Source organism: Engraulis encrasicolus, chromosome 20, assembly GCF_034702125.1.
Source record: "Engraulis encrasicolus isolate BLACKSEA-1 chromosome 20, IST_EnEncr_1.0, whole genome shotgun sequence".
Taxonomy (NCBI): Eukaryota; Metazoa; Chordata; class Actinopteri; order Clupeiformes; family Engraulidae; genus Engraulis; species Engraulis encrasicolus.
The window spans coordinates 23,884,807-23,897,306 of record NC_085876.1 but is presented as its reverse complement, the minus strand read 5'-3'; positions in this window follow the sequence as shown (position 1 = coordinate 23,897,306).

Sequence of the window (12,500 nt, the reverse complement as noted above, 5' to 3'; positions counted from 1 at the left end):
CATCCCAACAGCCACCCCCCACCTGAGGGCTTGCCACCCAGCCACTGACTGCCCGACCTCCCCATCCCTCCCCTAATCCCCTGGGGGGGATAAGGATGTCAAATGCCATGGTTAAAGACATACTCGTTTATGAGCAACCAGGGGTATTTTGGCAGGAGCAAGCTGAGAAAGAGGGAAGAGGAGCAAGGAGGAGAAGGAGGAGGTAGAGGCGGAGGAGAGGAGGTAGAGGAGGAGAGGAGAAATAAGGAGGGGATGAACAGGAGAGGGAAAAAGAAAGGAGAGAGGAGCAGAGAATATGAGAGAGAGAGGAGGAGGTGAGGGAGGAGAGATATAGAAGAGAGAAATTAGGAGGGAGGAGGATAGGAGGCAGACGAGGAGGAGCGGGGGAGAGTGGGTGGAGGAAGAGAAGAGGAGGGGAAGGAAAAAGCAGAGGAGGAAGGGGAGGAGAGAAGAAGGGGGGGGGTACAGAAGAGGAGGAGGCGGAGAGGGAGAGTGGGGGAAGGAGGAGAGAGGAGAAAAATAGGGGAAGGAAGATGTAGCCTAGAGATGAGGAGGAGGAGGAGGAGGAGGAGGAGGAGGAGGAGAGAACCACTGCTGTGAGTGTTTATTAGCTTTAGGGATTGGCAGTCCTCTGCGTTTAGTCTGATGGAGATGAGAGACGTCTTCTCCCTCCCTCCCTGTTGCCTCTTCTCCCATTTTTTTTTCTCTCTCTCTCTCTCTCTCTCTCTCTCTCTCTCTCTCTCTCTCTATATATATATATATATATATGTATATATATATATATGTATATATATATATATATATATATATATATATATATATATATATATATATATATATATATATATATATATATCTTTCTTGCCTATTCTATATCTCACCTCTTGTCTCTCTCTCACCCTCACCTTTCTATCCCTCGTTTGTCTGTCTGTCTGTCTGTCTGTCTGTCTGTCTGTCTGTCTGTCTGTCTGTCTGTCTGTCTGTCTGTTTGTCTGTCGCACCTGCAATTCTCTGATCCAAAAAACCATCAGCCCAAGGCTGCCAAATTGTGTCATTTTGTCTATCTTGCACGAGTGTCGGTTCTGGTCAATTTGGTGTCCTACGCGAGCACCATCTTTCTTTTCTGTGCATTTAGAAATTGGCATCTGTAAGCATAGCATTGTACATCTGATCAAGCAGAGCTGACCCAGTACTTATATACCCTATATACTGAGTGTCCATGAACAATCAGTGTTAATGTAAAATGTAATGTATGTTTCACTGAATGTTATTTCACTTGACATTCTAATTCTGTGGGATTTTCAGGCATTACTATGATGGTCCCAACACATTTGTCCCAACTCCCCCAAGACATTTGGTGCCCTAGGCCAGGAGGTCCCAAACTTTACCATGACAAGGCCCCCTAAATACTGGCAGATTACAGCCAAGGCCCCTTCCAGGAGTGATGCTGTACTTTTTTTCTATGCTCCCTTCACAACCATATTCAACGCCTGTGAGTCAGTGCCCCACTGGGATATATAAAACAACGACGATAATAGTTGCAATGTTGAAAGATGCAATAGATTACTATAATACAGTTCTTTGTTTAGATTATTTTTATTTTATATATATGTTAGTTGTTGAATTTTTCAATTATTTACTTTATTTTGCTATCCTTTCCTGCCCACTTGCCGCAGCTCCCCCAGCAACACGTCACAGCCCCCCAGGGGTCCCGGCCCCCACTTTGAAAACCACTGCTCTAGAGGTGCCCTTGGCGATCACCTTGTCTGCCTATCATTGGCCATACTGTACCTTAGTCCATTTACTCTTTTCTCCCTTTTTTCCCGTATAGAGTATACCCTCTATGGCAGGTGTCACATTGCAACATGGTCGTTTTATAATTTTGATTTCATTGCTGCTTTTTCAGACGTTTGTTGAGTCTGGCAAGGACTCTTTTACTGATTTGAAGAAGAAAAAAAAACCCACTAAAACACACACACACACACACACACACACACACACACACACACACACACACACACACACACACACACACACACACACACACACACACACACACACACACACACACACACAGACATGAAAAATATTTTCCTCTCAAGACCTTTCTCACTCAGGTTGCCTCCCTGCTCTCCCCCACTCAGGCCTCATGCCTACACACACACACACACACACACACACACTCCCTCCATCCCTCTCCCCCCCTCTCCTTCTCTACATGTATTTTTCTTATCCTCTCACTCCCTCTATTCCTCCACATCTACCTCTTATCATTCCTCTTTTTTCTCTCCCTTCCTCCAACTCTGTTACTTCTTTCTCTCTTTCTCTCCCCAACTCTGTTACTTCTTTCTCTCTTTCTCTCCTCCCTCTGAGTCCCCATCTTTCTCTCTTCCTCTTCCTCGAAATCCCCTTTTTCTCTGCCTCTCTCCTGCCTCACTAATGCCCTCTCTCCCTCTTCACCCCCCACCCTCTCTCTCTTTTCTCTTTCTTTCCCTCAGCCCCTCTCTATCTCCCTCAGATATGAGGTCTCCCTCTCTTGGCAGTGTTTGTGTGTGTGTGTGTGTGCGTGTGTGTGTGTGTGTGTGTGTGTGTGTGTGTGTGGTTGTGTGCGTGCGTGCGTGCGTGCGTGCGTGCGTGCGTGCGTGTGTGCGTGCGTGCGCACACTTGTGTGTGTGTGTGTGTGTGTGTGTGTGTGTGTGTGTGTGTGTGTGTAAAAGTCACGCTCCAAGCTCATAACTCAACTCACATCAGAGGTAAGGCCTGGTGCCTATCTGGCTGTCCTGTCTGGCTCCTGTTCATTGCCGATGTGTGTGTGTGTGTGTGTGTGTGTGTGTGTGTGTGTGTGTGTGTGTGTGTGTGTGTGTGTGTGTGTGTGTGTGTGTGTGTGTGTGTGTGTGTGTGTGTGTGTGTGTGTGTGTGTGTGTGTGTGTGTGTGTGTGTGTGTGGTTCTCTGCTTAAGTTATAGGTTTTTTGTATGTTTTTGAGCGTGCATTTTTGCCTATGCGCATGTTTGAGGTGTGTGTGATTCTCAGTTCTATTTTTTGTATTTGTGCTGTTATGTGTGCGTATGTCTGTACAGTATACATGTAAGAGATGTATGTTTCTGCCACTATGCTGCACTGTGTAATCCTCATAATCTGTGTCTGTGTCTGTGCCTGAGTCTGTGTCTATATCTGTGTCTGTGTCTGTGTCTATATCTGTGTCTGTGTCTGTGTCTATGTCTGTGTCTGTGTCTGTGTCTATATCTGTGTCTATGTCTGTGTCTGTGTCTATATATGTGTCTGTGTCTGTGTCTATATCTGTGTCTGTGTCTGTGTCTGTGTCTATGTCTGTGTCTGTGTCTGTGTCTATACAGTGGTGCTCATATGTTTACATACCCCAGCAGAATATACGCTTTCTCTGCGATTTCTCACAAAATGTGACGGATTACACAAAACCTTTTTTTTCACTCATTGCTAGTGACTGGCTTAAGATATTTATTAGCAATATTCTGTGTTTACTCTTTCAAAAGCATGATCACAACCCAAACTACCCAAATGACCCTGTTCAAAAGTTTACATACCCTAGTTTCTGATGCTGAATATGGCCCTGTTTAACATCAAGGACTGCTCTAAATTGTTTGTGGTAGTTGTGGATAAGGCTCTTAATGTTCTCAGATGACAAAACAGCACATTCTTCCTGGCAGAATGGTTGTTTCCTATAATATCTTTGGGTGTCTTGCTGGAACCTCACATTTGAGGTTTCCCCTGAGTGGCTCAATGACGTTGAGATCAGGAGAGTGAGATGGTCGCTCAAAAACCTTCATTTTATTCTTTCTGAAGCTAATGACGGGTTGATTTGGCTTTCTGTGTTGAAATATTGTCATGTTGGCACTGTTGAAATTTCAATTCAGAAATGCAATATGAGGGGTTTGGTTGGAATCAAGCCAATGGGCAAGGGAATCATTGCATTGCAATGATCATTGCAAGAGAAATTGTTCAGGAGGCATAGGACAATCAAAGAATAACTTCAGGTGAAATATAGGACAACATGATTTAAAAAAAAAACTGTACAAGAAAGAGGCACTTGAGGAAAGATGGGCTGTTGGGGGTTGCCAGGAGAAAGCCATTACTACAAAAATGCAAACATGTTATTTTGCATATGATACACCAAATAGCATAATGAGAAGCATCAGAATGCATGTGACAAAGTCATTTGGAAAAATTAGACCAATATGGAACTTTATTCAGCCACTATTAACAGTACCATTTGGAGAACAGTCAACGGAGCCTATGATGAAAGTTACACCATGCCTTCTGTGAAACATGGTTAATGGACCACTGATGTCATGGAGATATTTGAGTAACAAATGCACTACACTTTTGGTTCATAAGCTTACTCACAGAATGATGAAAACATTGCCCTGTGAAAAATACTAGAGGAAACTTGACAATCATCAGCCTTGAATCTGCATATGGTCCATTGTTTGTACATGCCAAGATGACAATATTTCAGCACAGAAAGCCAAATCAACCCGTCATTAGCTTCAGAAAGAATAAAATGAAGTTTTTGTGCGACCGTCTCACTCTTCTGATCTCAACGTCATTGAGCCATTCAGGGGAAACCTCAAATGTGAGGTTCCAGCCAGACACTCAAAGGTATTATAGGAAACAACCATTCTGCCAGGAATAATTTGCTGTTTTGTTATCAGAGAACATTAAGAGCCTTATCCACAACTACCACAAAAAATTTAGAGCGGTCCCTGATGTTAAACAGGGCCATATTCAGCATCAGAAACTAGGGTATGTAAACTTTTGAACAGGGTCATTTGGGTAGTTTGGGTTGTGATCATGCTTTTGAAAGAGTAAACACAGAATACTGCTAATAAATATCTTAAGCCAGTCACTAGCAATGAGTGAAAAAAAAAGGTTTTGTGTAATCCTTCATATTTTGAGAGAAATCGCCAAGAAAGCGTATATTCTGCTGGGGTATGTAAACATATGAGCACCACTGTATCTGTGTCTGTGTCTGTGTCTGTGTCTGGGGCCCCTGCAGCCTCTCCGTCTCTCTGTCTCCGCCTTTGCCACCTCCCTGACTTTACTGGCACTAATGGTTTTTACTGGTGGTATCACTGCTGCTCCTCACTGGCCACACCTCACAATGCACTGAGCTGGACTGGTAATCTGGCATACAGGGCATTTTCCCGGTGGGCCGCTAGTCCTCAGATTCATATGCTATTCTTTTTTTCTTTCTCAGGGGCAGGCTCACAATTTAGAGGTGTTGGCCCATTGGTTCATTTACTTGTACAATATTTCAATATACAGAGCGGAGTGAGCCGATAAAGCACGCCGAGCAGAAGTTTGTGTGTGTGTGTGTGTGTGTGTGTGTGTGTGTGTGTGTGTGTGTGTGTGTGTGTGTGTGTGTGTGTGTGTGTGTGTGTGTGTGTGTGTGTGTGTGTGTGTGTGTGTGTGTGTGTGTGTGTGTGTGTGCGTGCGTGTGTTCCTGTGCACGCATGCGCAAGCGCCCGTGCATTTAATGCATGTGTGAGGGGCCAAACTAAACCAAAAATGCCTGTGCTGGGTTTTTTTTGGGCCAAGACCACAGACACCTCGCACCCCAACAGCCACATGGACAGACTGTTACGGTATAGAATGAGTTTTTAAATATGAGGGGGTTTTTTTTCTTCTAAGTGCTCTGAGAGCCTTTGCCACTTCTCCTGACTTTTTACTGGTGCTGCTGATGTTTACTGGTGCGCCATGCTGGTCACACCTTACAGTCGCAAACGTCCCCAGCTGGCTGTAGACTCAGACTACATGTATACATGGTAGGCTAACAGTCGTCTCCTAAGTAGGCTAGCAGTTGCCCTCCCTCCCTCCCTCCCTCCAACCAAATGCAGTACTATGCCCGCGCAGCTTGCCAAGACCTGCTATATGGCATTAACAAGTGTCCTCCTCCGCTTGCCAAACAACACAAGGTGGGGGAGAGGAGAGGAGAGGAGAGGAGAGGAGAGGAGAGGAGAGGAGAGGAGAGGAGAGGAGAGGAACAACAATAGGAGAGGAGAGCAGAGGGGAAAGGAGAAGAGACGAGACATAGAGAAGAGAGGACAAAGAGAGGAAAGGAGAGGAGACTAGACAAGGAGAGAGATGGAGAGGAGAGGAGAGGAGGTGAGACAAGAAGAGAGATGGAGAGGAGAGGAGAGGAGAGGAGGGGAGGGGAGAGGAGACAAGACGAGAGTCGAAACAAGGGGAGGAGAGGAGAGGAGAGGAGAGGGGAGGAGAGGAGAGGAGAGGAGAGGAGATGAGAGAGGTGGAGAGGAGAAGAGTAGAGGGGTGCTCCAGAATGCGACGTGCCCAGGGAAGGCAAATCTCTACATGCCTGTGAAACAGATCTGCTCAGGGAGAGGGGCAGCGGGGGGAGCGAGTGTGTGAAAAGAGGGATGGAGTGAGAGAGGAAGAGAAAGAGAGACGAGAGGAGAAGAGGTGGTCTTGGGGAGGGCCAATGACAGTGTGTGAGAAAGGTTAAAGAAAGGAGTAAGAAAATGTCTGGGGTGGGAGGGGTGGGAAAGGATGAGAAGAGGTGGTGAGGGTAGAGATGGGGAGAGGCAGACAGAGAGAGAGAGAGAGAGAGAGAGAGAGAGAGGCAGACAGAGAGAGAGAGAGAGAGAGAGAGAGAGAAAGAGAAAGAGCTTGAAAATGAGAGACCAAGAGAAAGGAGAGAAGAAGGACGTGTGAAAGAAAGATTTGAGCAAGAGGGCAAGGAGGAGGAGGAGGAAGAGAGAGGGGGGAGAGAATGGAAGGTGGGGTGAATAAAGGAGGGGGAGGAAGGGGGCGAACGAAAAAGAGAGAGACTAAGAGAATAAGAAAGAGAGAGAGATATTATTTCAGATTTATTAGTTCTGGGGGAACGCTACTGACGGGGTTCTGGAGAGCGACCCCAGAGGAAGTGGTTTCACAGAAACCCAAACACTAAAAACAGCCCGGGTCCAAAAGGTTTATGCTGAACCCAAAATGTCTATATCTGCGGTACATACTATGACTGCACACGTAACGGCACTCACTCTCTCAGCCAGCAACTTACAACTTATATTTATCATGCAGATTTGATCACATATGGTTATTACCCACGCTAAGGAGGTTGTGTTTTCGATCGCCTTGGTTTGTTTGTCTGTTTGTTTGTTTGTCTGTCAGCAAGGTAAATTCTAAAGGTTGTGAACAGATTTTAACCCCTTAATGCGCGCCGTACCTCCAGTGGCACGCTGTAATACACATTGAAATGTAAGTACCATAGCACTACAATACTATGACACAACTCAGGCACTTTAGTAATGCACCACGACTTGGTCATTACCATACTGGTAACAATGAATTTATAAAGCCGCGCCTTAAGGGGTTAACGAAATTTTGTGGAGGTGTTGGAAATGACAAAAGGAATATGTGATAACATTTTGGAATTACATTTCTTTAAAGATTTTTCACCATTACGGGATAGGGCAAATTTTGACATTCCAGTTTCTAACTCCACAAAAACAAAGCAGAAAGACTTGAAATTGAAAAATGTTGAGTGTAACTCCATGGCCTTGGCTGAGGTTTGCACTCTCTGAGTGCTTCTAGTTTTAATCAGTAATATCCTTTCTGTATTGCAATGTGCTATTTTAAGAATGTTAAATCCCATCGGACCAAAAAAAATTGAATGGACATTCAGGCTATTTATAGCTCGAGTTGAGGTGAAAGTTTTCACCCGTCAAAGTGACTGGTGGATTGACAAATTTACCCCTCACTACTGAAAATGCACGGGTGTTAAGTTCCAACCCTGCTTGCTGGATATTGGTTTGCTGTGGTGCAACTATCTCTGCTTTGCTCTCGTTTGAACTTGCAGGCGTTCATCTAAGGCCTGTCGGCTATGGGTTTGGCACTTCAAGTTGAGCGAGGTGATAGTGTTGATTATTTGCGTTTGTGGGGGTAGGACCTGCGAATGAGTATTGGGAGAGGCCGGTGTGTGTATATATGGGCCTATGTGTGTGTGTGTCTGTGTGTGTGCGTGTGTGCGTGTGTGCGTGTGTGTGTGTGTGTGTGTGTGTGTGTGTGTGTGTGTGTGTGTGTGTGTGTGTGTGTGAGAGAGAGAGAGAGAGAGAGAGAGAGAGAGAGAGAGAGAGAGAGAGAGAGAGAGAGAGAGAGAGAGAGGGAGAGAGTATGTGTTGGAGGGGAGGTCAGAACTAAGGAGGAAGAGAAGGTAGTAAAGTCAAATGAAAAGGTCACTGCCGCCTGTGCTCATTCTCGGTCCTGTCTGGGTCGTTTCTCAGGGCCTATCTCCTCTGTCTCGTTCAGCCTCACTTCATCTGCTTGGACACATCATTTAAAACAATTTTCTGCTCTCTCCCTCTCCCTTTATCTCATCTCCCCTCCTTCCGTCTCTCTCCCCCTTTCTCTGGTTCGTACTCATGCAATCTCTCTCCTTCTGTTTCTCTCTCTCTCTCTCTCTCTCTCTCTCTCTCTCTCTCTCTCATTAGTTCTCTACTCTCTCACTTATCTCTCTCTCTCTCTCTCTCTCTCTCTCTCTCTCTCCTCTCTCTCTCTCTCTCTTTCTCTCTCTCTCTCTCTCTCTCTCTCTCTCTCTCTCTCTCTCTCTCTCTCTCTCTCTTTTCTCTTTCTCTCTCTCATTAGTTCTCATTTACTCTCTTACTTCTGTTTCCTTCAGACCCGCACTTGTTTGTTTGGTTCTAGTGAGTTCAGTAACGTTCTTCCATCTTCCTTCTGCCTTCTCTCTCCAGGCTCTTTCAGGGGGAAAACAGGTTTATCCAGCGATCTCTAACAACAAAGTCAGAGGAAATTATCCCCGACCAGAGATGGAGGGAGTAAGGAACTAAGTGAGAGATGGAAGAGGGGATAGAGAAAGCTGAAGCTGGAGAGGTGGAGTGCGGAGTATGGAGGGTGAGGGGTAACTGAGGAAATGGATGGCTCTATTACGGTACCATAGAGCCCAGCCATGCAGCCTTATCGAAGGAGCTGTACTTCCAAGCCTGTAGGGCAAAGGCCTTGAATTTGTCATACACTATATTACTCTTTGTATGGTTTTAGATCCCAACACAAAACTCCACCTAACCTTTGGTTCTGAATGCAACTGGTCTGGGAACAGACAGCAGCACCATTCTGACCCGCCTAAAATCAGCCAGAGTAAGGGTTGGGTTGTGATCTAAACCAGTGTTTCCCAACCTTTTTTGTCTTGTGTACCCCCTAAGCCTTTTTGCTGTGCCATAAGTACTCTTCTATATTGCTTTCCCTTTCCCAATGTGACTCTGCTCCATACATTTGTTAGAATTTTAACATTTTTCCAAGTACCCCCTGCAGTGTGCTCGTGTACCCCAAGTGGTTCACGTTCACGTCCTCCTGGTTGGGAAGCACTGATCTAAAGCACTATTTGATGGAGTGTATCTCTGCGTGATTTATATAGAATTATAGAATTATAGACATATAGTATTAACCCGTTCAAACACAGCGTTATTACACTGTGCTTTAGATGGTACGGCATGCATTAAAGGGGCTCTATGTAGGATTATAAGATTAATTAATCACTGTCCCGAGTCAGCCGTTGCTTATTTGAGTCATTAGTAAGTGAACGATGATTCTCGTGACCACATGTAACTTTGGACAGAGCGGTCCGTTACAACTGTCGTGGGAAACACTTAGGCCTACGAAAAATCGCTTTACACACCGTATTCAGATTTGTATCAACTGCTGGCATTCTGTGATGAAAAACATTCTCAAAAAAAATTTTTTCATGACGGTGTAGAATTTGAAACAGGCACGCCACGGCCAACGCGCAAACTACATAATCCTACCTTGTGCCCCTTTAAGGGGCTACATTCACTACCAACAGATCCACTACTCCAACTGCCTCCACATCCACCCACAGGTTCATATAGAACTAGTGACTCAGGGCTCGTTCTGGCTACATGGTCCCAGGGGTGCGTTCCAATATGTGACCTTGCGTCCTCCACTTGTGCTTGTGGCCTCGTACCAGGAAGTAATACATCGTGATGACATCACTAACAACAGCATTATATTTCAATATCTCGCAAAAGCTCAATTGTAAAGTCATTTTCTCATTTTCAAACAGGATAGTAAATGAAGAATAGTTCCCCAAAAAAATGTTTTGGCTAGGCTGACAGCGGGGAAACTGAATTGTTTTCTCCACGGAGGAGGGGCATCAGCAAAACGTGAGGCCACAAGTCCAAGTGGAGGATGCAAGGTCCCATATTGGAATGCACCCCATAGAGTCCTAGTGCTGTCTAGGGTCCCATCAGCGAGCACTGCACTGCTCCAGTGGTATAATAACCTTGACGTGTGTTTTCATCATGTTTCCTTAATGCACGATTTGAAAAGGATCCCACTGAGACCACTCCTTCTCAGGAAACACAGGTTCTCCCCCCCCTCCCCTCTCTCTCTCTTTCTTTCTCTCTCTCTCTCTTCCCCCCACCTCTCCTTCTGAGTCTCCAGGAGTCTATCTCTCTCTTTTCATCTTTCTCTCCCTACTTCGCACCCTCTGTTTTTCTACCATTCTCACGTCATTGGATGTGGAGATTCACCAGAGCTATGGTTTTTAATGATACCTTTAGTTGTTGGACAAATCACAAAAATATCGCCCTCTCTCTTTTCCTTCTCTGTAAGCTCACGCCACTCACTCTGTCTTTAAGTCATGGCAGACCTCTTAAATTGCAAATAAATATGTAATGCATGTATATGCTTGCTCAGCTGAGCTTAAATTTTGCTTCTGGAATCTTCTCAATGAGTTCCAACATTACAGATCCATTCTTTGAGTCCTGTGTAAGATCACCTTGAAAGAAAACCAATAAAAATACTTTCGGGGGAAAAAAAAGACAAGCTCATTTCAGCCTGAAAGGCAGAGCTTCTGCTAATGGGGTCAGAAGATTAGTGGTGACATCACGATGTCTGAATCCTCTCAAAGTTGTATGTTTGCTTTAGCATACCCTATACACTGTAGATTTTACAGATTTCATTCAACACTTGTTGAGAGGAGGACCAACCGCAAGTGTTAAATCTGACTCTCTAAGTGTTGAATTAATTAACTGCAAAATGCACTGTGTATTATCATAAGTCTGATAGCTCATGAAGATTTTTTCTTTAACTTTCAGTGAAGCGAATGGATCATAATCAAATAATTTAATGTACTCTGAGAGTCTGAATAGGCGAGTACATCTATGCAAAAAAAAGACCTAACCCCAAAAAAATTGATACAAAAGGTTTTTCAACTGATTTTGTTACCTCTAAGTGTCCTTAATAACATACTAAAAATCTAGGAAAATCTGACTTCAGGAAAGGTGTCATTTTCAAGATCAAAGTTTTTAAAAATAAAGGTTACTACATAATAATTACATTGGCATGAACTAACATGTTTTCAGGATCTGTTTGTTTGGAGTGCTGTTTGGGTGGATAAAGACCCTACTGCTATGATAATATCCATGTGCTGTTTGTCAGGGCACATCATCAGTGATGAATCATGGTGTCACTAGGTATTTTGGGTCTTTCAGCAGCTGAACTGAATAGACAGGAGCCACTACATGTGCAAGTAGAGGGCAAGGTGAAACGGTTGGTACTGGAGACAGAGAATGTCCTGAAAGGACATAGGGCTTTAGCATAGCTTTCGGGTAAGCCAGAGTAGGGCCTGTTGTAGCTTCATAGGCAAGGGTCAGGGCCTTGTATTCAATTAGGGCATGAAAAAGAGGACATGACTGGGAAACTGAGGCTATGTGGTCAGAGAATGATAGATGGTCATCAACAATGACACCTAGATTTATTGTGGCCTTATTTGAGGCAACAGTAGCAGAATCCATATTGAGCTCGATATCATGGCAACCTAAATCTTTGGCTGGGATCACCAGCAGTGCATTTGGGCGAGGCTCAACTGAAGGTTGCATTCCTTCATACTTGTGGATAGTTCAGAGAGGCAAGCGGAAATGTGTGTGACCGTGGAGTCATCTGGCACAAAGTAACTGTGCTTCATTGGTGTAACAGTAGTATGAGAAGCTGTGAGAACAGATAACATGGCCCAGTGATGTGGTGTACATGGCAAATAGGAGTCCCAGCACCAGCCCTTAGGACACCTCTGTGGAGAGGCTATGATTTGAGGACAGTTCTACCCTACAAAGCAAAAAGACAGTAACTGCGAAGAGCTCAAAACTGAATCAGTTGACTTTAAAATGATACTGTAATCCAGTACAGGTAGTTTTTTGGGAGATTACTGACATGTGACAGTTTTGTTACTTTATATTAACACCTTCTTTTCAGATCAATCATTTTATTTAACTTTAGACTTTTATATATATGGCATTACAGTAATAGTAACTCATTTTAAACAGCAATGCAGTTACTGCCTTTTTGCTTTGTAGGGCAGAGCTGACCTTGCCCTTGATACATGCTAAGAATGATACCACCAGACTCAAAGAATGTCTGGAAGAACTTGAGACACATAAAACTCAATTATTTATCTAAGAGAGATGTTAAATA